Source organism: Pistacia vera, unplaced genomic scaffold (genome assembly GCF_008641045.1).
Source record: "Pistacia vera cultivar Batoury unplaced genomic scaffold, PisVer_v2 Contig50, whole genome shotgun sequence".
Taxonomy (NCBI): Eukaryota; Viridiplantae; Streptophyta; class Magnoliopsida; order Sapindales; family Anacardiaceae; genus Pistacia; species Pistacia vera.
In genome coordinates, this window is record NW_022196335.1 from 428,018 (window position 1) to 448,906 (window position 20,889).

A 20,889-nucleotide genomic window follows, 5' to 3' on the forward strand; every position below is an offset into this window, starting at 1 on the left:
TTGACAAACTGTTTAAGAGTTTGACATACTTTTGATATCCCATTTCTGCCCTCCAATATTTACCAAACTTTTGAGCCTTTTAAAAGTACGAAAGAAACTGAGTGCCCCCCAACAGGTGACGAGTGAACTCATGTAGGAGTAATGGATGTAAGCCCATTCTTTGAAAACTAGTAGTATTATACAAGAGATGGTGCTCAACTAATTAAATGGTGTATGGCCTTTGGATCCAACAAAACTTTTGGACAATCCACAAATTTGTCATCTTGTTGATAAACATTTCTCTAGTTTCAACAACCCTGCAAAAAACCACAGACAGCCCATTGAAATCATTCCTGTTACACTTCTTCTAGGATAAAGCATCGCTACCGATTCTTTGTCCCTGGTTTATTATACTGGATGATAAAGTTCAAGCCTATCACATTTCGTAACCCCTTCTGTTGGTCTCACTCAGTTGCCACTGATGTTAGGAAATGTAAGCGTTGTGGGTCTGTTCTAAATGAGAATCGCGCCCCAAATAAGTAAGTGCGGCCACTTTTAAACCGCCATACAATAGCCATAATTTGTTTTCATAAACTGATTTAAGCTTAGATTGTGTGGATAACCCTTTGCTCAAAAAAAGCTAACGGTTTTACCTCCGCGCTCAAAACAACCCCTACCCCATCCCTGAGGCATCCGTCTCATGATAAATTTTAGCAAAATCGGCATAGCCAACACCGGTACGGATGTCATGATCTGCTTAAGCTCAATCAGGCTTTTTGGGCTTCAGGATTCCATTGAAAGCATTTCTAAGTAAACATGTAAGAGGAAATTGCTATTTTTCCATAATCTTGACAAACTTTGGTAGTATCTAGTCAAACAAGAATCACGTAATGCCCTGATACCTTAGGAACTGGCCATATAAAACACTGTTGATTTGGAAGAATCAAAGGCACCCACCATCGCCTAGATGACATGCCCCAAGTATTCTAATTTCGTTGGCGAAGCAAACATTCTTTTTGTGGCAACCAGTTGGTGTTCTTCAAGTGTGCTAAGGGTGATCTCCAAGGTTGAATGTGATATTTCTTTTGTATGGCTGTAAACCAATATGTGCAAAGAAGACCGAAATGAAACCGAGCAGGAAGGTCAAATAGTCATTCATCAAGGCTTGAAATGTGGCTGGGGCATTGGTCAAGCCGAAAGGCATGACTAAGATTATAAATACCCTTCGTGTGTTCTAAATGCCGTTTTGGGGTATCCTCATCCTTCACTTGAATTTGGTGGTAGCCCGATTCAATCCAGTTAGAAAAAATTTAAAGCTCTTCCTAATTAATCGAATAAATTGCCACCACTGGAATGGGAAACTTATTCGGAACTGATCTATTTAAGGGCCCTATAATCAACATAGAATCTCCTCGTGTCTTTCTTTTCACCAACAAACCGGGCTGAAAAGGACTAAGGTTGGGTTTAATGATTCGAAAGCTAACATCGCCTATAGTTTCTTATTTCGTTTTTTGTAATAGGGCATAGTGGTAAGGCTAATGGTTGGGGGTTGGGACACCGAGGTGAGCTAATGGATGTATACGGTTATGGCGACTGTTAATCTTGATAATGAAGTGAAGACTGACTGAACCGATTTAGAACTAGTAAGATTGTGTCCCCCTCAATTCTATTCACGCTTTTATAAATTCCTAAACTCAAAAAATCCCACAGTCCCTAACTGGATAGTCCTAGCATAGATTTAAAGAAATAGCGGTCTCGCTTAAGGAGGGTCACCCAAACTATTCCAACTTTGTCTCAACTTAAACTTCATCACTTGTGTTTTCCAATGCGACCTGTTGTTTCTCCCAAGGTTTCCAACCAAGCAATACCCAGAACACATCCGCATTGTCATCTCAATGGGAAAAAAATATGTAATTGGAACTCCTTGGTATCCAGCTGCACCTCCCTACATTCTTCTCACATATGCACAGATAATGTCACCAACTTTCACCCCGAAAGTCTGCGTCTACACACTAATATCCCCAATTTTTCTGTCACACCGTTGCTAATAAAATTGTGTGGGTGCTCCCTTATCAATCAACACTATCAATCAGCCCCTCTGATTTTAACCCTTCCTTTCATAATTTTTGGCACCCGAAATACACCATCGACAACTAATTGAGAGCTCTGTATCATCTTGAAGTTGTTCTGCTACAATCACTCAAACTCAACCCCCACATGGTTCATCTCATCCTGGTTATCTCATCAATCAGAATGACGTGGAAATGTTTGTCCCACACACCCCACACCGCCTTTTTCTATGAATCTCAAGTTCGTCATTTTTTGAAAGGAAACTCCTCCTAAAATTCGAATTGGTCGGTGGTCGTTGAATAGAGTTGTTGCTGCCGCATTGGTTGTTGCGCTCGAAACAACATGGAATGTAGATCGTTCCAATTTCAGCCTGTCTGCGCACTAAAAGTTGGGTTTGGTTTGCTTTGTGTTCACAGTACCTGCATGGTATATGGGTTAGACAGTATGAATGCCTTGACCCGTTTGTCATACTGCCCCAAATTCCTTACCGACCTACTACTATGAGTGCCAAGCCATTCTATTAACTCCATTTACAACTCCAGGCTCTAAACCCTTACTTAGCCCTTCTAATCATCAAGGCCCAAGTTTCTCTTCTAGTTTTGGGGCCAATTCAATTAGTTGAATATTAAATGGGGTATGCCTAATCTGCTTCAGCTTTATTTCTGGGCCGAGCCCATTTAGGAAAGCAGCCCAAATATGTCTTCTTTCTCATCTCTTATGGTCAAAGAGTGGCTTCACAAATTGCGTCCGGTAATCTTCCATAGAACCAGTGCTGCGGGATTCCCATCAGTGCTTCATATGGTCCCCCTCTTGCGATCCACCAAACCGATGAATAAAGAGAGTTTAAACTCAGGCCATGATGCGATTGAGCATGTATTTCCATCCATGAAACCAATTTTATCGCGTCTCCCTCCATACACACACATTGTGTTCAACCTCTCCTCCTCGCCACACAGATACACATTGAAGTATCATTCGCTAATAACCACACCATAAGGATCGCACCCATGAATATTAGCAAATTTTGGTCCGACTTTGTCGTCATTGGTTTTCATTCGTTCGTGGTTTAGGTTAGGTTCCCCATTTTCCTCCTCTATGTTGGGTCGGGTTCACCGGAGTTTCTTCGACCCAACCCTTTTAGTCTGTCCTAGCTCTCCTCGTCTTTGCATCTAATCCAGCTTGGATTTCCAGCAAAACAGTCTCATCGTTCCCATGTCCTTCCAAATATCTAACCTGTTTTCCATACTTGTTCAAATTCCCTATGTTCTGCGCTTACATACCACTTTGATAGAACCCTCCTCTATGGCACCTGAAAATACACATGCATCAAATACCCCAGAATTCAGACCTCAACAACAAACGCAAGACAATTCACACATACTTTCTGAATACCTCTGGATTACTCTTAATATGCCAAAACAAAACACCAGTCTCAATCTAGAAAATGAACGCAATTTACAATCAAGCAATTTGACAAAGAGGGAAAGAAAGAAAGAAAGATAACTCAGGATAACTAGCTGGCTTGAGGGCAATAGCTCCACAACCCAAATCCACCTTTACTTTTGATGCCCCAAACATTCTGTCAACCTTTATTATGCACAATTTCCACATTAAACAGAATTTTTTAACCCCAATCTGAAGTGCCCCACGTGTCATGCTTAATGCGTAGTAAAATGCTTTTATCTATTCCTCATATATCTTTCTTCTGACTACTGTGCACTAAAAGGTCGCTCACAAACCCCACATTCGATCAAAGCTTCTGAAAATCTTGCAAGAATGAACCAATCTACACAAAATTACTTTCCAATCCATCGATCATGCAGCAGCAGGCTCGTTCTCCTGAATAACAAGACACATCATATGCTAAGGCTTATGGTGAGGATAACTCCAGGGAAATAAAAAAGGAAAACCGTGATAGCAAGCAAGGCTACCCCATTTTTATCACGGAGTTGTTCCATGGGTGGCGCAAAGAAATTTAGCATCTACAACACTGGCCAGCCTAGCGGAAATAGTCAAAAAGACCTGTAATAAAAGCATAGTGAATTTTATCTACAAAGTGGTCTGGTGAGAGAATAAAAACAAATGGAAGTCTAATACCAGAAGTACTCATTTTAAACCATCATAATTACCTCCATTGAATATTTGATTTCCTTTCTAGCTCATTCAGCTCATACAAGGAAACACAATCATTGTGATCTTTTTCCTATCTATGCCAACAGAAATACAAAAAACGCGGATATGAACAGAAAAGGAAATACAACACTAAAAACTTATTGGCCTTCCAGAGAGATCATATAGATGCATACCTTGTATTACATATAGGCGCCAAACGACTTCTCAAGAAAGCTTTCATCACCTCCATAGGCTAGGCTCACACGCTCTACTGTCATGGGACTGATATTTCCAGCAAGCATACCAACAATCAAAGCCGTCTCAATTGTAAACACACAATCAGCTCCAAGCAGCTAAAGTTTTCAAGTTCCTAATATCGGAACTTGCATTTCTTTCAACAAACTGCAAGTGGATCATTTTAGTTTAAGAATTGACAAGTTGCAGCTGAAATGTTTGTGCAGTTGGCAAGGTTGTTACTCGTTTGTATGCAGTGGCATGGGTTGTATTCTTTAGTTATGCAAGTTGACAGTGGCCATGCAACTTGCATCAATGTAAATAATCAATGGTTAGGTAACCTATGTAACATAAAAGTGCGGTTGGGATTCCAGAGAATGAGGCAGCACATGACCTGCTTTTGTTATAAATTGTGAATGTAAAGTCAATTGTTATTAAGAAAAATCAGTAGAAATAATGCTTCAGTACTAATCCTTATGTCTGTTTCAGAGTCTTTATACTTGTCTTTTCTTCCTTTTTTTCTTTTGTAGTTGTATGGTATCAGAGCTTAATTGACAAACGTCAATGGCTGATCCTAATTCCTCCATCACTTACATCAACATTGATGGAAAGATCTCAAGCTCATAGCATCTTTCCTTGGTAAATGCTCTACCAACCATCACCGTGAAACTAGGAGAAAAGAACTATGCTACTGGAAGTCACAAGTAACTCCTGCATTAAAAGCACGAACTGGAAGGTTTTGTTACAGTGATAAATTATGTCCTTTACCTTACTAATCTTCCAAAAGATAACTCTGGAAAAGCTGTTAAACACAGGTCTACCATCTGAGAAAATGATCAAATCTGTTTGGCTGGGATATCTTCATTCTGAAACAATGTTTAGGCATGTAGCAAAATTGTGAAACAAGTTTTGATGTTGGAAAACTTAGATGCATTTTCTTACTGATTCGAAAGCTAGATACTGCATCGCGAAATCTTCTACAAACACCAGGAAAAGAAAATTGAGCATCATGACTATTTACGAAAGTGAAAAAAGTGCTGGATCTTAACTCCGCCATGAGTGGATAGTTGTTAACGATGAAGAGTTACTTATGTACATTTTGATGGTCCTGGAACGAGAGTATGATGCAGTTGTAGCAAATTTACCTCACGAAAGAGGGAGATGTTTCTCTTTAAGAAGCGCAAGTTCCATGAGCACAAGATGAGATGAGGTAGAGAAACAAAAACACTAACGTATTGAGTTTTCATGAAGCTCAGTCTTTCTTGCAAATATAAACAGAATATGAACTCTCGCACATCAACAAAACTCAAAGCAAACCAGCTCATCAACCAAACCAACCTGTGTCAAGGACAAATCAAGGACGATAGAATCACATAAGTTAGTAGGTGGCAGGAAGGATACAATATTGGAAGCTTGAAGAGGGGTGGCAGAGGTAGAAAATTTTATAAACCAAGAATGATAGTGCAACATGTGGGAAAATTGGACACATGCATCCAATGCTAAAAACTGGAACATGGCACTCAATGCTTATCACAGATTTGATACAAATTTTCAAGGTACTTAGAATCATAGGTACAATCTGCACCAATTCTTTCTCCTGCACAAGCTTACTTTGCTAACACATTTCACCTTACTATACGAACCAATCTTCCTTGGTTCCCATGAACACTATAAGTAATCAGTCTCCAACACTGAAGTTACAACCAAATGCCTTCAACTCTCAACAGCAACAACCTTCAAGTTCTGCCACAATGGGATTGAAACAGTTTTTGATAACCATCAGAATGGAATTTTTTCACAAATGGACTCCTCTTACAGTCATGGATCCAAATTGGTTCATTGATCATGAGCCACTCACCATATCACCTTGATATGTAGAATTATCTCTCAAAAGTAGTATATGGTCCGGAACTTTACAAGTTGGAAAGGATAACCTTGAAATCTCACCAAGTATGACCACTCTTCCCTCAAATATTTGAACAAATCATTTATCTTCGGAATATACTTTGTGTACCCAATGTAACAAAAAATTTACTCAGTATCTCTAAAATTACAAAAGACAATAACGTTGTTGTTGAGTTCTTTACTGATGGTGTATTTATAAGGACAAGCTGTCACAGAAAAACTCTGCTTCAGAGGTTCTAAATAAAGGTTGTACCAGCTTACAATACCAACCGTCGGGAATGAAATAAAGCAGCACGTGACCTTCTGCATCGCTTGTCAAGACACTTCCTGTCAGTCCACTGAAATGATTCATAATCTTGCTGTTATCTTGTGCTCCAGTCAAGTTTCAATTGGAAATAACGTTACCAAACTGGCAGAAATTGCTCCGCTAACTGAGTGACGATACTATGCTGTTATGGCATGAAGATTAGCCACCCTCATGCTTGTTCTTAAAACCGTTGTGAACAACATGAATGTAAAGCTATCAGCTGATAAAATAAATCACTTTTGTGAAGCTTGTTAGTATGGAAAACTTCATCTTTCAGTCCAGCCGTACACCTCTTCTAAATCTCTTGAACCTTGAGTTGGTTGCAGATGTTTGGGGACCAGCTCCATTGTTTCAGTACTGGTTTTAGATACTATCTAGTTTGTGATGATTATACCAAATACACCTGGATTTATCCTCTAAAATTAAATCTGAAGTTTGTACCACTGTCACTCTTTCATTAAGCTTGTGGAACAACAATTTGACAAGAAAGTTAAAGTTTTTCAGTCTGATTGGGGCGGTGAATTCATACTTCTGGTCACTTATTTTTCTCTCAAAGGCATTCACTTCTGTCCATGTCCCCATATTCACCATCAAAATGGCAAAGTGTACGCAAGCATCGCCATAATCACTGAAATGGACTTACACTTCTAGCTCAAGCTCTATCCATGCCACTTCGTACTGGTGGTTTGCCTTTCACACAGCAATGTATTTAATAAACCAACTACCCTCAACCACTTGACGCATAGCAATCCTTTCCAAATGATTCAAAAAGGCTCCTGATACACAGCACTTAAAACCTTGGATGTCAATGATTCCTTTTTATCATGCCTTATCAAAAACAGAAGTTTTCTTTTCACTCTGAAGCATGTGTATGTTGGGATACAATCCACACAAAGGCTACCTATGTTTAAACAGTCATGGCAGAGTCTACATATCCAGATGTGTGTTAAGTTCAATGAAAGTGTTTTCCTTTTGCTCAAGGTTTTTCTGACACAAACTCTACTTCTTCCGAATACACTGCCCAATTCCACAACCACACAGTCCCTTGGCAACTAACTTTACCACCCTTATCGCGTCAAAACCTCTTACTGAAAAACATACCAAAACTTTCTTCTTCACCGTCAGTTTCCTTTCTCACATTTTACTCCTATTCTTTGCAGGTTGATCTTCACCCATAAAATTTTTCACACTCTTTACAAACACCAACGTCTGCATCTACTGTCCAAAACTACAAAACTTTCATCCCATGATTACAAGAGCAAAGGTGATGCTGCTTAGTACCACTACAAACACTACTACACCTAGAACCTTCATTAGTTTCAGCAGCTTTGCAAGATCCACTTTGGCATGCAGCTATGATCTCTGAATTTGAAGCACTGCAAAATAACAACACTGATCCCTTAGCCTTACTTTCCCAATATGACTTGTTGTTGGTAACAATGGGTATTTCATACTAAAACCAATGCTGATGGCAGCTTCCAAAGGGTAGGCACGGTCTGTTGCAAAGGGTTTTCATCAAACCCCTGGTATAGACTATCTTGAGACCTTCTCTCCTGTTGTAAAAGCCTCCACTATTAGAGTCATTCTTACCTTGGCAGTTCACCATGGCTGGGATATGCAGCAAGTGAACGTAAATAATGCGTTTTTAAATGGAGACCTCTCTGAATCTGTTTACATGACACAACCAGAAGGCTTTATTGACAACCATCATCTTACTCACATTTGCAAGTTACATAAAGCCCTATATGGATTAAAGCAGGCCCCTCGAGCATGGTTTGATAAATTGAAAGCTACACTTCAGTCTCATGGCTTCCAAAACTCCACCTCTGATTCCAGTTTATTCTTTTACCATTAAGGAGCAACTAAACTATATTTTTTAGTCTATGTAGATGATATAGTCCTCACCGGAAATGATCCTAAGCTGCTAAATCAAATTGTTCAAGATCTTGACCACACTTTTGGTCTTAAGATACTCGGTAAACTACATTTCTTCCTCGGCATTGCGGTTCACCATACCTCTTCTGGTTTGCTCTTAAATCAAAGCTCCTATGCGCAAGATCTACTTGTCAAATATGGAATGCAAAATTGCAATCCTTGCTCCACACCAATGATCCTCGATTCGAAACTATCCCTTGATGATAGTCCTCTATTTGATCAGCCTCCACTTTATCGAAGTCTCATTGGTGCACTCCAATGCCTTACTCTCACATGACCTGACCTGTCGTTTGTAGTTAACAAACTCAGCCGATTCCTTAAAGCTCCAACCGTGAATCATTGGCAAGCTTGTAAACATATCCTTCGGTATATTCAAGGGACTCTTCATTATGGTTTAACTTTCACCAAAAGTGACACTTTGCAATTGGAAGGTTACACTGATGCTGACTAGGCAGGAAACATTTCTGATTGTAAGTCTACCACCAAATATTGTATTTTCCTTAGTTCCAATCTGGTTCAGTGGTGCTCCAAAAAACAATATGTTGTCACCTTGTCCTCCACTGAGGCTGAGTATCGAGCTCTTGTCTAAGCTGCTACTGAAATTGCTTGGCTTCAAAACTTGTTTCAAGAACTGTGCATCTCCCTTCCTGGCATTCCTGTTCTCTGGTGTGACAACAGTAGTGCGGGAGCTCTTACTTCAAATCTTGTTTTCCACGCCCGCACTAAACACATCGAAATCAATGTCCACTTCGTTCGTGAGATGGTTTGTTCCAAACAGCTTGTCGTCCAATATGTTGCTACTGCTTTTCAAGTAGTTGACATCCTGACGAAACCCCTCTCTAGTTCTCGTTTCTGCACTTTACGTGATCAACTTCATTTAGCTTCCTATGGTCCCTCTTCCTTGTTCTTGCTTGAGGGACGATCGGGTTCAGGGCAAGCTGCAAACTTCAGAGAAAGGGACGATCAGGAACATAACAAATGATTACAGTTTTTTTTCTTAGAGCAATCCAACATTAGCTCGTCTCATGCAAATGCAGTAGCTCGTGACGAATTGGTTGCTATAAGCAGCTCGTCTCATGCAAATGCAGCAGCTCGTGGTGAACTGGTTGCTATAAGCAACTCGTCTCATGCAAATGTTGAAGCTCGTGGCGAACTGGTTGCTACAAGCAGCTCGTCTCATGCAAATACAGAAGCTCGTGGCGAACTGTTTTTTTTTTTTTTTTTTTTTAACAAAAATATGCTTGGATTGAAGGCTTAAACTTCATCTTAAGGGACGATGTAAACTACAGCAAGCTTCAACTCAAGCAGCTAAAGTTTTCAATTCCTGAATATCGACACTTTCTGCATTTCTCTCTCAACAAACTGCAAGTGGATCATTTTCAGTTTAACGAATTGACAAGTTGCAGCTGATATTTTTGTGCAAGTTGGCAAGGTTGTTACTCGTTTGTTATGCAAGTGGCATGGGTTGTTATTCTTTAGTTATGCAAGTTGACAAGTGGCCGTGCAACTTGCATCAACGTAAACAATCCAATGGTTAGAGTAAACCTGTGTAACATAAAATGTGCGGCTGGGATTCTAGAGAAATGAGGCAGCACGTGACCTGCTTTTGTTATAAATTGTGAATGTAAAAGTCAGATTGTTATTCAAAAAAATCAATAAGAAATAAATGCTTCAGTACTGATCCCTTTACTCTCTGTTTCAGAGTCTTTATACTCTTGTCTTTTCTTCCTTTTTTCTTTTGTACGTTTTTAACAAATAGCAAAGCACGAAAGCTATTAGCATTCAAATAGAGCAGAAATTTTGGTGAAGGCATTTTATATGAAGACGACAAATCCATTGGCGAATAATGAAACAAAATTAATAAACAAAGAAAATGAAAAACAGATGCATCATTTTAATACACATATAACCTTGTTATAGCAATTGTTGAACATAACCATTTTTCCACATATAAACAGGTGCAATATGAGAAGATGAGAATATTTGAAAACATACATGGTGATAAATATAACAAAGACATTCCGGCATGATTCTCAAATTTGCAGCCTCCCCCCAAATTAGAAGATAGAGTCCCACATAGAGTAATTTACGCTGTTGGACCTCCTGTTGTATGGTTGGTAACCTGCAGCACTTGAACCTCCTATTCAGGTGAAAAATTAAGTTACCTGTGATTTATATTTATCTCAAAATTATAACTAGAAGATGAAATATAAAGCCACTATTAAGCGAACATAAAAGTGTCTGGTAACTGCTACAGTTGCCTTACCAAAAACTACTTTTCCGATCCAAGTATTTGCACCACTTTTTGTAGTTCTTGAAGAGTTTCTTCATCAAAACTGTCAGTGCTCGATCATCCAACTAAATAATAAAATGAAGCATATCAGATGAAGATAAAAGAGGAATAAATAATTTTGTAAGAAGGCACCTTCAAAGCTGTGAGTACTTGCATGCCTACATAATTTAGAAAGAATTTTAACTAGAAACCAAAAACTCAAAATCATATTATAGTCAAGAAGAGAGCAATAATTCTGTGGCCACCATCCACTGCTTGATAGTGGGCTATTAAAAAAGAAAAAAGTACATTCCCTAAGAAATTGTATTAGGGTAAAGGAAAAACCTTGGGTTGTCCATCAGACTTTGGAAACTGCCGTATGTGGACATTTGCAAGTAATAAGATCAGGTGCTCCCTCTAATTAGCCGCATTATCCTTCTGTACAATTATGAGACTAAGAAATGAGAATAGTTCAAAAAAACAAAAGGAACTGATTGTTGAAGGTTGATGCTGTGCTGGAAGTGCATTCTACTGGAACCAAAGTTTGAAGATGTTTTGATGCAAACAGAAATGGCGAGCTTGGTGCTGTTCTGAGTGCAGTAGTTTAGGATGGTTTGTCAAATTTTGTGTTATATTTGGCTTAGGTAAAGTCAGCTTATTTTGAGGCTTTGTGTCTCCTATATGTAATGTAGTTGTTGGATTTGTGTGGATTAGCTGGGATTATGTAAAAGACTTACTGACAGTGATTGTAATAGTAAGCAAAAGCATGTTATATTCAGTTCTTGTTGACTAATGAAAGATAGATTAGTTCTCTTCCGTTCTCCTTTTCTTTGTACATTCGGCATAAGCTCAAACACCAACACTGATATCTAATTATAAGACTCCCACTACAACATTGCAAGACCAAATTTATTGACAAAAGAAATAATTCTGTCTCATTCATTCCACCATTTTTCTTTTTCTTTTTTTTTTTCACAAAAAATTCTGGGAAAAAAAAGGAAGAAGGTCATATTTATTTCACTTGAAATCCAAACATTTCCTGAAGCCAATTTAGAATGTCTTCATCTTTCTTTTTATTGTGGTCCTTGGGCCATGGAAGACCACTATTGTTACGGAGGGCAACGGCTGCTTCTTGAATCTGCAAATGATGATTTAAAAATAATAGTGTAGCAAAAACAATAGAAAGCTAAAGGTGGAGGACCAGACAAGGTGAAAGTTTGAAACAAACCTCAGGATATTTCATGATAGCTTGATTTACACTATCAGGATCCAGAGGAAGGATATTTTATGGGACACATATCTGTGTCTTTTCTGCAACGTTGTCTGAGCTTCTAAAATCGAACAAATGAAAACCACAGTTATCAGTCATTTAAGTGGATATAAGCTCGTACTCAAAAGCACTAAGTCAGGATATGTCACATCAGCTCCTGATCGACTTAGACTCTGTCAAATTAACAGCCTTTAAAACCCCAAAAAGAGCATTAGTAGTTTGGTATGCTTAGGGCATCTCCAAACCTGCGTCATTTGGTGTAACCCAAATTTGAAGTCCAACCCAGCGCTATTTGCTGCGCCAAATTGGTGGCATTGTAGCATCATTAAATTTTTTTTTTTTTTAATTTGTTTAAGTTAATTTGTATTAAATTTTATACCAAAATCATACCAATTTGATTATATGTATTTAAGTTAATTTGATTATTATTTATATTCATATTTATAATAATGATATAATTTAAAAAATGATTGAAAAATAAAAGCAAAACTTTATTAATGCAATAATTAAACTACAATAACTCAAAAAAATAACACTAATTAAAAACACTAAAATTAAAAGATATACTAATTCAGAAAATAAATTACTATTAATATGAAATTTTACTTTTATGTGTTGTTGTTTCTTTTTTTTTTTTTTTTTTTTTTTTTTTGTTTTTGTGGTATCATTTATATTAGAGGAATGTTTTTCTATATTAATTATAATGTTTATTTGATTAAATAAATGCTTAATTTTATTAAATTAGTATAATTTTCAAAGTAATTATTATTTAATAAAAATATCATTTCTAATATTTAATTAATATATATATAAATAATGGGTGAAATAGATTAATTGTTGGTTATTACAATAAAAGAAAAAGAAAGAGAATATTCAAAAGAATATCCCTTTTGGTGTAATGAGTTGGAGATGCAGTAGTGTTTTACACAAAAAATCACACCAATTTGGTGTGAAACTTGCACCAATTCAAGCTCCACCAATTTAGTAAGTTGTTCACTGGATCTAAATGACAAAAAAGTTTATCAGTACAACAAATACCACTTCCAGATCATATCACCAAGAAGAATTGATCAAATATCATATAAAGAACGATTTATCAGTCATAGAACTCACCAGTCAACTTTTTCAGCAGCATTTTGCAATTCTTGGATATTTTCTTTTGTAATAATGTCGATAAAAACTCTGCATTTCAAGCACATCACTTTTTTCCCTTCTTCCTATTAATGTTGGATCATTCTCCTGCCCAAAAAAAAAAAAATGCCATTGATAGAACCTGACCTGCAAATCACTCAGTAACACCAAACAGTCTATCCAACAGTTCACAATCAATGGTCACAACCAGAAAAAAAGAAATAACTCTCTCTATATTGATATCAAAACAAAACAATACATCCAGAGGCCATGTTCTATCAGCAACCCAATAAACCAATAACAATGGAAAATAATGCTAAGTACAATAAAGAAAACAATAAACGATAAGACTGAACTTCGAAGGTCAGTCACCTCCCTTCCAAACCTTAACCTTCTTTCTGAATATCCTCTTTCTTTTCTCCATCTCCTTTTTATTCCCTCCTGACACCTTTTTGGTCCTAACAAAATTCCTCTTTCATTCAATCCTATCAGGCCACCTATTCTCCCATAACAAATCCTAACCTCCTACATAGCAAATATTCCCCTACTTCTTACCACTACTCTTCCTACGGTAGACCAATCCCCTTAGTTGCTCATCATTACCCTCCCCAAGGAGAACCACCTTGTCCTCAAGGTGGAAAGAAGGAAATTGGTAGTGGATAAATCCTCCTAAGTGTTTTCATAGGGAGGTAAGCCTTTCCATTAAATCAGCACCTCCCATTGTCCATTCAGGAGCTTCCGTTTCTTGAGTACTACTTCAGATTCAAGTTGCAAAATGAAATCTTCATTAAGGGCTACCGGTAGAGGTTGGCTATTGGGGATTGGGAAAGTTGCCTTTTCAATTGTGAAACATGGAAAACGTCATGAATACAAGCTGGAGAAGGTAGTACCAGCCTATATGCAACTGCCCCAATTATGTTCGTGATCACAAATGGACCGTAAAACCACGAGCTAAGTTTCTCATTATATCGATGAGCTAGAGATCTTAATCTGTATGGCTGTAACTTTAAATACACAAATTCCCCTATCTCAAACGTAACTTCTCATCAATGGTGATCAGCATAAGTCTTCATGCGGTTTTGAGCCTTGAGGAGATTCTCCTTTAACTCCTCAATAATATGGTTGTGTTGCTGAAGTTGTTGGTCAACTTCTTCGACTGAAGAAGTATGGTCCACANTGAACCCTTACTTGAAGAGAGACAATGTGCTTTCATGCATTCCCCTCCCTACATAGAGCCGAGGCTGCAAGGTGAAAGGGATACAGGCATACTCGTAAATCAACCATAAGAAGTAAACCCCATTGAAGTCTAACCACATCAAAAAAAAAAAATGTTTTAAAGAAAATCTACAAACCTGTGACCACCACATCATGAGCATTATAATCCTAACATTAGATCTCTCCAGGAATCGACGAATGAAAGGGAAAAGAAACAAAACAGCAGCCAGCATATTCGGAGACAAATAGATAACAACAGCCAAAATAAACAAGGAGGGTGAATTTGCACTATTGCCAAACCAACTTTTGATGGTTTGGGCAAACCCTGGAGGATTCTCCCAAGTATAGGCATAAGTGACTGGTAGCACAATCACCCAGGCAGCAGCTGAAACAAGTTTTAAAATGTATCTCAACTTAACATGGAATGACATGCTCCGTTGCGCTTTCCAACTAAGAACTACATCAAGGACAGCTGCATAACAAACAATAGAAATCATCACATGAAAGCTTTCAGTAAGTAGAGATCCACTAAAATAAAAGAACAGCAACTTTCCACTCAATACAAATGTCTTCCAGTTTAATTATAAAATTAACTATACCATGAGATCTAAATGTCATTATACACATGGATGGAGAGTACAGAGACAGAGAGAAGGAGAATAGTTAATTAATATATAGATCACAATAGAGCAAAGAATTAGAAAAATAAGAAACAAGATTTCAAACGAACAGTCACAGCAGAAGGTAGATCAGATTTTAACACCAAAAACTTAAATGTGGCTAATAAGTTATAGTAAAAATGTTGAGGACAAAAGATCAAACCATAATATAATTATTGAAAATTGAACTTCATCGCAGGCAAAGGGAGCATAAATATTAATAGAAAATATTATAACCTACCATATAGCTATAATCACCAGCTCAATTTTAAAGGAATTGCACCTACACAGATAACGAGAAAATAATGCAACTACGAAGCAAAATAGAATTTGAAAATATTACATAAGAGTCACTAGTAAACAAAATATCACCTTATTAACAGCATGTTTGACTCATGAAAATACTATGGCCATATAGTTATAGCTTAGTTCAGGAAATTTTAGAATGATTTTACTTGACTAATGCATCAATAAGATAAAGTCTACCTCCACATAAACATATGCTCTTTTCCGAGGAACAATCTAGAGTATATTTTACTTAACTAACTTTAACAGAACTGTGGAAAATTCATTGTTAATAAATCTACTATATCTAAAGGAAGAAGGTTGATATACTAATCCTTGGAGAATGTATCAGGGTGAAATTCAGATAAAAATTAATGTTGCACTACGAATTGAATGCATACACCTACCTTGCCCAAGCTGCAGTACAGATGCAGTTATAAATACACTTGATACTCCCATGAATACTTCATCATCAAATGCTCCATTTAGTTGGCCCGAACCATTCCAAGCAAGAATAATCATAACCTTTCATGAAACATGGCCACAATCACCAAAGTTGCAAGATTAATAACATGAAAGAAATATTTAAGGAAATCGAATACAAGACAGGAAATAGGGTTACCTGTAAGGACAGAATAAAGAAACCCCACATTCGATCAAAGCTTCTGAAAATATGACAGAATGAACGAATCTCCACAAAATTAACTTTCCCCATCCATCGATCTCGATAAGCTGGCTTGTTCTCCTGAATAACAAGACAATCAATCATATGCTAAGGCTTCACGGATGAGGATAACTCCAGGAAAAAGGTAAAGGTAAACAGTGAGTAGCAACCATAGCTTACCCCATTCTCATCACGGAGTTGTTCCATGGGTAGACAAAAGAAATCAGCATCTTCACATATTGGCCAACCTAGCCGGAAACAGTCAACAGACCTGTAATTAAAAGCACAGTGAATTTTACCGACAAAAGAATGTCCAATGAAGAGAATAAATGTAACAAATGGAAATCTAATACCAGAAGTATTCATTTAAATCATCATAATTCCTCCATTGAGAATGTTCTAATTTTCCATGCTGACTTCGCTCAGCTTCCTGTCAGGAAACACAATCATAATGATCTTTTTTCAACATCTATGCAGAAGGAAATACAAAAGCGCGGAATGAACCAAAAAGGAAATACAACACTCAAAAACTTATTGGCCGTTCAGAGATATCATATAGCATGCATACCCCTGCAATCACTAATATCTAGGGTAACAACTTTCCTCAAGAAAGCTTCTTCATCACCTCCAAGGAGGCTTCACTGCTCCCCCGTATGGGACTGACTTCCAGCAAGCATATCATAAATTCAAACGCACTACAGTAAGAAAACACAAAAGCTTTAGCATTCATAGAGCAGAAAATTTTCATGAAAGCATTTTATCTGAGATGACAAATCATGGTGAAGAAAAACAACATTAATACACAAAGAAAATGAAAAACAATTATTTAATAGCATTAAGCTTGTTACACGCAATTGTTGAATATTACCATTTTTCCACAACAAACAGGTGCAATATAAGAAGATGAGAATATTTGAAAACATACATGTGAATATAACAAAGACATCTGGCATGAATCTCAAATTTGCAGCCTCCCCAAATTAGAGATAGAGACCCATATAGAGTAATTTAGCTGTTGCACCTCCGCTGTATGGTTGTAACCTGAGCAATTGAACCAACAAATTAAAACAGCAAAACACAAAACCTTTCCTTTGAATCCATGTTATCTCCACAACGCTTAACACACAGTCTCTCTCTCTCTTCTCTTCATTTTTTTCCATAAGAACTCTCATTGGTTTTTCAAAAACCATATTCATTCAATTATTACACCTGTCAAACATCTCCTATTCAGGGAAAAAATAACTACCTGTGGTTTAATTTATCTCAAAATTATACTGATGATACACTATGAACAAAATAAAAGTATCTGGTAACTGCTCAGTAGCCTTACCAAAGACTACTTTCGATCCAAGTATTTGCCACATTTTTTGTAGTTCTTGAAGAGCTTCTTCATCACATCCAGAGCTCATCATCCAACTAAATAATAAAATGAGCATATCAATGAAGATAAAGAGGGATAAATAATTTTGTAAGAAGGCACCTTGAAAGTGTGAGTCTTGCATGTCTACATAATTTAGAAGAATTTTAACTAGAAACAAAAACTTGAAATCATATTATAGTCAAGAAGAGAGCAAAAATGTTGGCCACCATCCACGCTTGAGTGAGCTATTAAAAAGAAAAAAGTACATTCCTAAGAAACTGTTTAGGGTAAAGGAAAAACCTGGGTTGTCCATCAGACTTTGGAAACTGGCGTATATGGACATTTGCAAGTAATAAGATCAGGTGCTCCCTCTGATTAGCCACATTATCCTTCTGTACAATTATGAGACTAAGAAATAGAATAGTCAAGAAACAAAAGGAAATATCTTCCAGATATTTAATTATAACACTCAAACACAACATTGCAAGACCATAATTATTGACAAAAGAAATAATTCTGTCTCATTCATTCACCATTTTTTTCTTTTCTTCCTTTTACAAAAAATTCCGAAAAAAAAAAAAAAAAAAAAAAAGAGTTTTATTTCACTGAAATCCAAATTCCTGAAGCCAATCTAGAATGTCTTCATCTTTCTTTTATTGTGGTCTTGGGCATCAGAAGCCCCTAGTGTTACGGAGGGCAACAACTGCTGCTTGGATCTGCAAATGATGATTTAAAATAATAGGTAGCAAAAACAATAGAAAGCAACATGAGGGCAGAAAGGTAAAAGTTTAGACAAACCTCAGGAATTTCATAATAGCTTGATTTGCACTATCAGGATCCAGAGGAAGGATATGTAGGAACACATATCGTGTCTTTTCTGAACTGTCTTGCGTTCTAAATCTGTACAAATGATAAACCACAGTTCCATCAGTCATTTAAGTGGATATAAGCGCGTAACTCAAAAGCCCCAGGAGTCAGGAACGTCACATCACCTCACGATCGACTTCCATAGACTCTGTCAAATTAACAGCCTTTAAAACCTCAAAAAGAACATTAGCAGTTTGGTATGCCTTAGTAAGCTGTGCACTGGATTTAAATGAAAAAAAGGTTATCAGTACAACAAGTACCACTTCCAGATCATATCACCGAGAAGAAATTATCAAATATCATATAAAGAACTATTTATCAGCAAGAAAACTCACCGGTCAGCTTTATCAGCAGCATTTTGCAATGCTTGGATATATTTTTTGTAATAATGTTGATAAAAACTCTGCATTTCACGCGCATCACTTTTTTTCCCTCTTCCCATTAATGTCGGATCATTCTCCTGCAAAAAAAAAGAAAAAAGAAAAAAGAAATGCCATCAAGAAACCAACACTATTTACTACAAGAAGAAAAAGATTTAGACAGCAAAAGATAGTGATAAATGCTAGTTGAGGCACTTGTGGATACAGCATAAGGCTTCATTTGAGCACAAAGGATTTGGCATAGAAATTGTCTTAAGTGGATTCACCCATATCAAATCTTGCTTACATAACAAATTCCGGAACTGTTCTCTAAGCACCTGGAATATTTGAACTGAGCAATGCATTTGGCAAAGTTGCAGACAATGGTTTGTTGAAATATGTCAACCAGACATCATTCTACAACCATTTTCAACACATACTTTATTTCAACCCATAAATCCCTCGAACTTTCCTATATGTCACAGACTATAAATTGGGTGCCACTTCAAAACACTATAACTTTGGCAGCCATAAAAAATAATTAGATATAATATCCCAAGTAGGTGCCTTGAAGAGGATTTGAACCCTTGACATCATGGTTGAAACCGAGGGCTTTTACCACCAAGTCCAACCCTTGAGGTTAACTAGTTAAAACACTATGAATATCTGACCTACAGTTTCTTCAACAACAAGCACAAACAAGGTTTGCTAGTTTTATGTAACAAAGACATTATTACTCTTTTTTTTTCATCGAACATTTTATTACCGTTCAACACATGCAGCATCAAACTCAGTTTTTTATACATATTCAAACACAACATTCAAGTAAAACACAAATGAACCATTCCAGTTTAAATTTCACTCTATGTCATATTTTACACAGCTGTTTCATTTTGATCACAGCACATTCTTGTAGACAAATCACGGTCAGAACCATAAGTGACTTGTTAACNCTCTTTTTTTTTCATCGAACATTTTATTACCGTTCAACACATGCAGCATCAAACTCAGTTTTTTATACATATTCAAACACAACATTCAAGTAAAACACAAATGAACCATTCCAGTTTAAATTTCACTCTATGTCATATTTTACACAGCTGTTTCATTTTGATCACAGCACATTCTTGTAGACAAATCACGGTCAGAACCATAAGTGACTTGTTTACATCCCATATACGTTGATACATAGCACCCAATAAGAATTGCATAATACAATAAATGACATTCTTATGGACCATGTTTCTCGTAAGTTTAAAACAAATTTTTTTTTATTATAGAGCACTCGAGAAAATGAACATAAATTAAGCATATCCAAAGTTCCTTCACAGATAAAGACAAAAAAGGATTTTTCCTTTGTCAGATATTCCCTTTTAATGGCGCATCTCAGCCTACTACAGTTCTCAAATACAACCACATAAGTAGTTAACAGACATATAAAAATTCTGAAATTAAGAGTACATGTGCTAACTTCCATGAGAAAGAAGGCAAATATTATAAATAAAAAATGAAGACAAGGGTGGTCAGCACTCAATTCAGAGCTAAAAAACTAATGCACTCTGAGATCTTCAAACAGGAAAAATAAAAATTATAATGCTCACCCTTTCAAGACGTTGAAGGAGGGCCGTTTTAAATTGGCGAACACCTCGTCCACTAGAAGTGGGATCCAATCTATGAGCTATGTGATAGGCATAACAGCGGCCTACATTCACCAAAACATATAAATCACAGTATTAGAAATGCAAATAAGAAGGGAATTCTGCCACAATAAAATTTTAAATAAGAACAAGAAGCAGATTGAAACTGAGATTTAAAAACAAACAAAAGATAACATGAGAATACATGCTGCAACTATAAAGATGGATAGTCATGACTATAGCGAAAAAAATATATGTATTTGTTGTCACTTTCTAGACAAACAAATTAAGGCAGCAAATGATTACCCATAAACACTTCAAAATCCATAAGTGTCCAGGAAAAAAATTTACAATGAGACACATATGACTCTTTTCAATACAATACCATTTAGGTAAGGTCATACCCTAGTCAAGAGTAATATCACTAATCCTAAAAGTTTAAACTAATATGCAAAGATCAACAATTCTAAGCTGTAACACACTCCCTCATGTGCAAAGCAATTACTAGTCCATGGGTTTACCAAGTGAATATGAATATCAGCATTCTTTTTGCCATGTACTGAAGCTTGATTAACACAAGTGAAGGTTTTCAAGAATTAACCACAAAATATCAGAGTCAAAATAGGCT

At 36.8% G+C, this 20,889-nt stretch overlaps 1 pseudogene; it reads right to left on the minus strand.

Moving 5' to 3' along the window:
- LOC116105507 overlaps positions 1–20,889 on the minus strand; it is a 54,765-nt pseudogene that overhangs the window by 31,553 nt on the left and 2,323 nt on the right.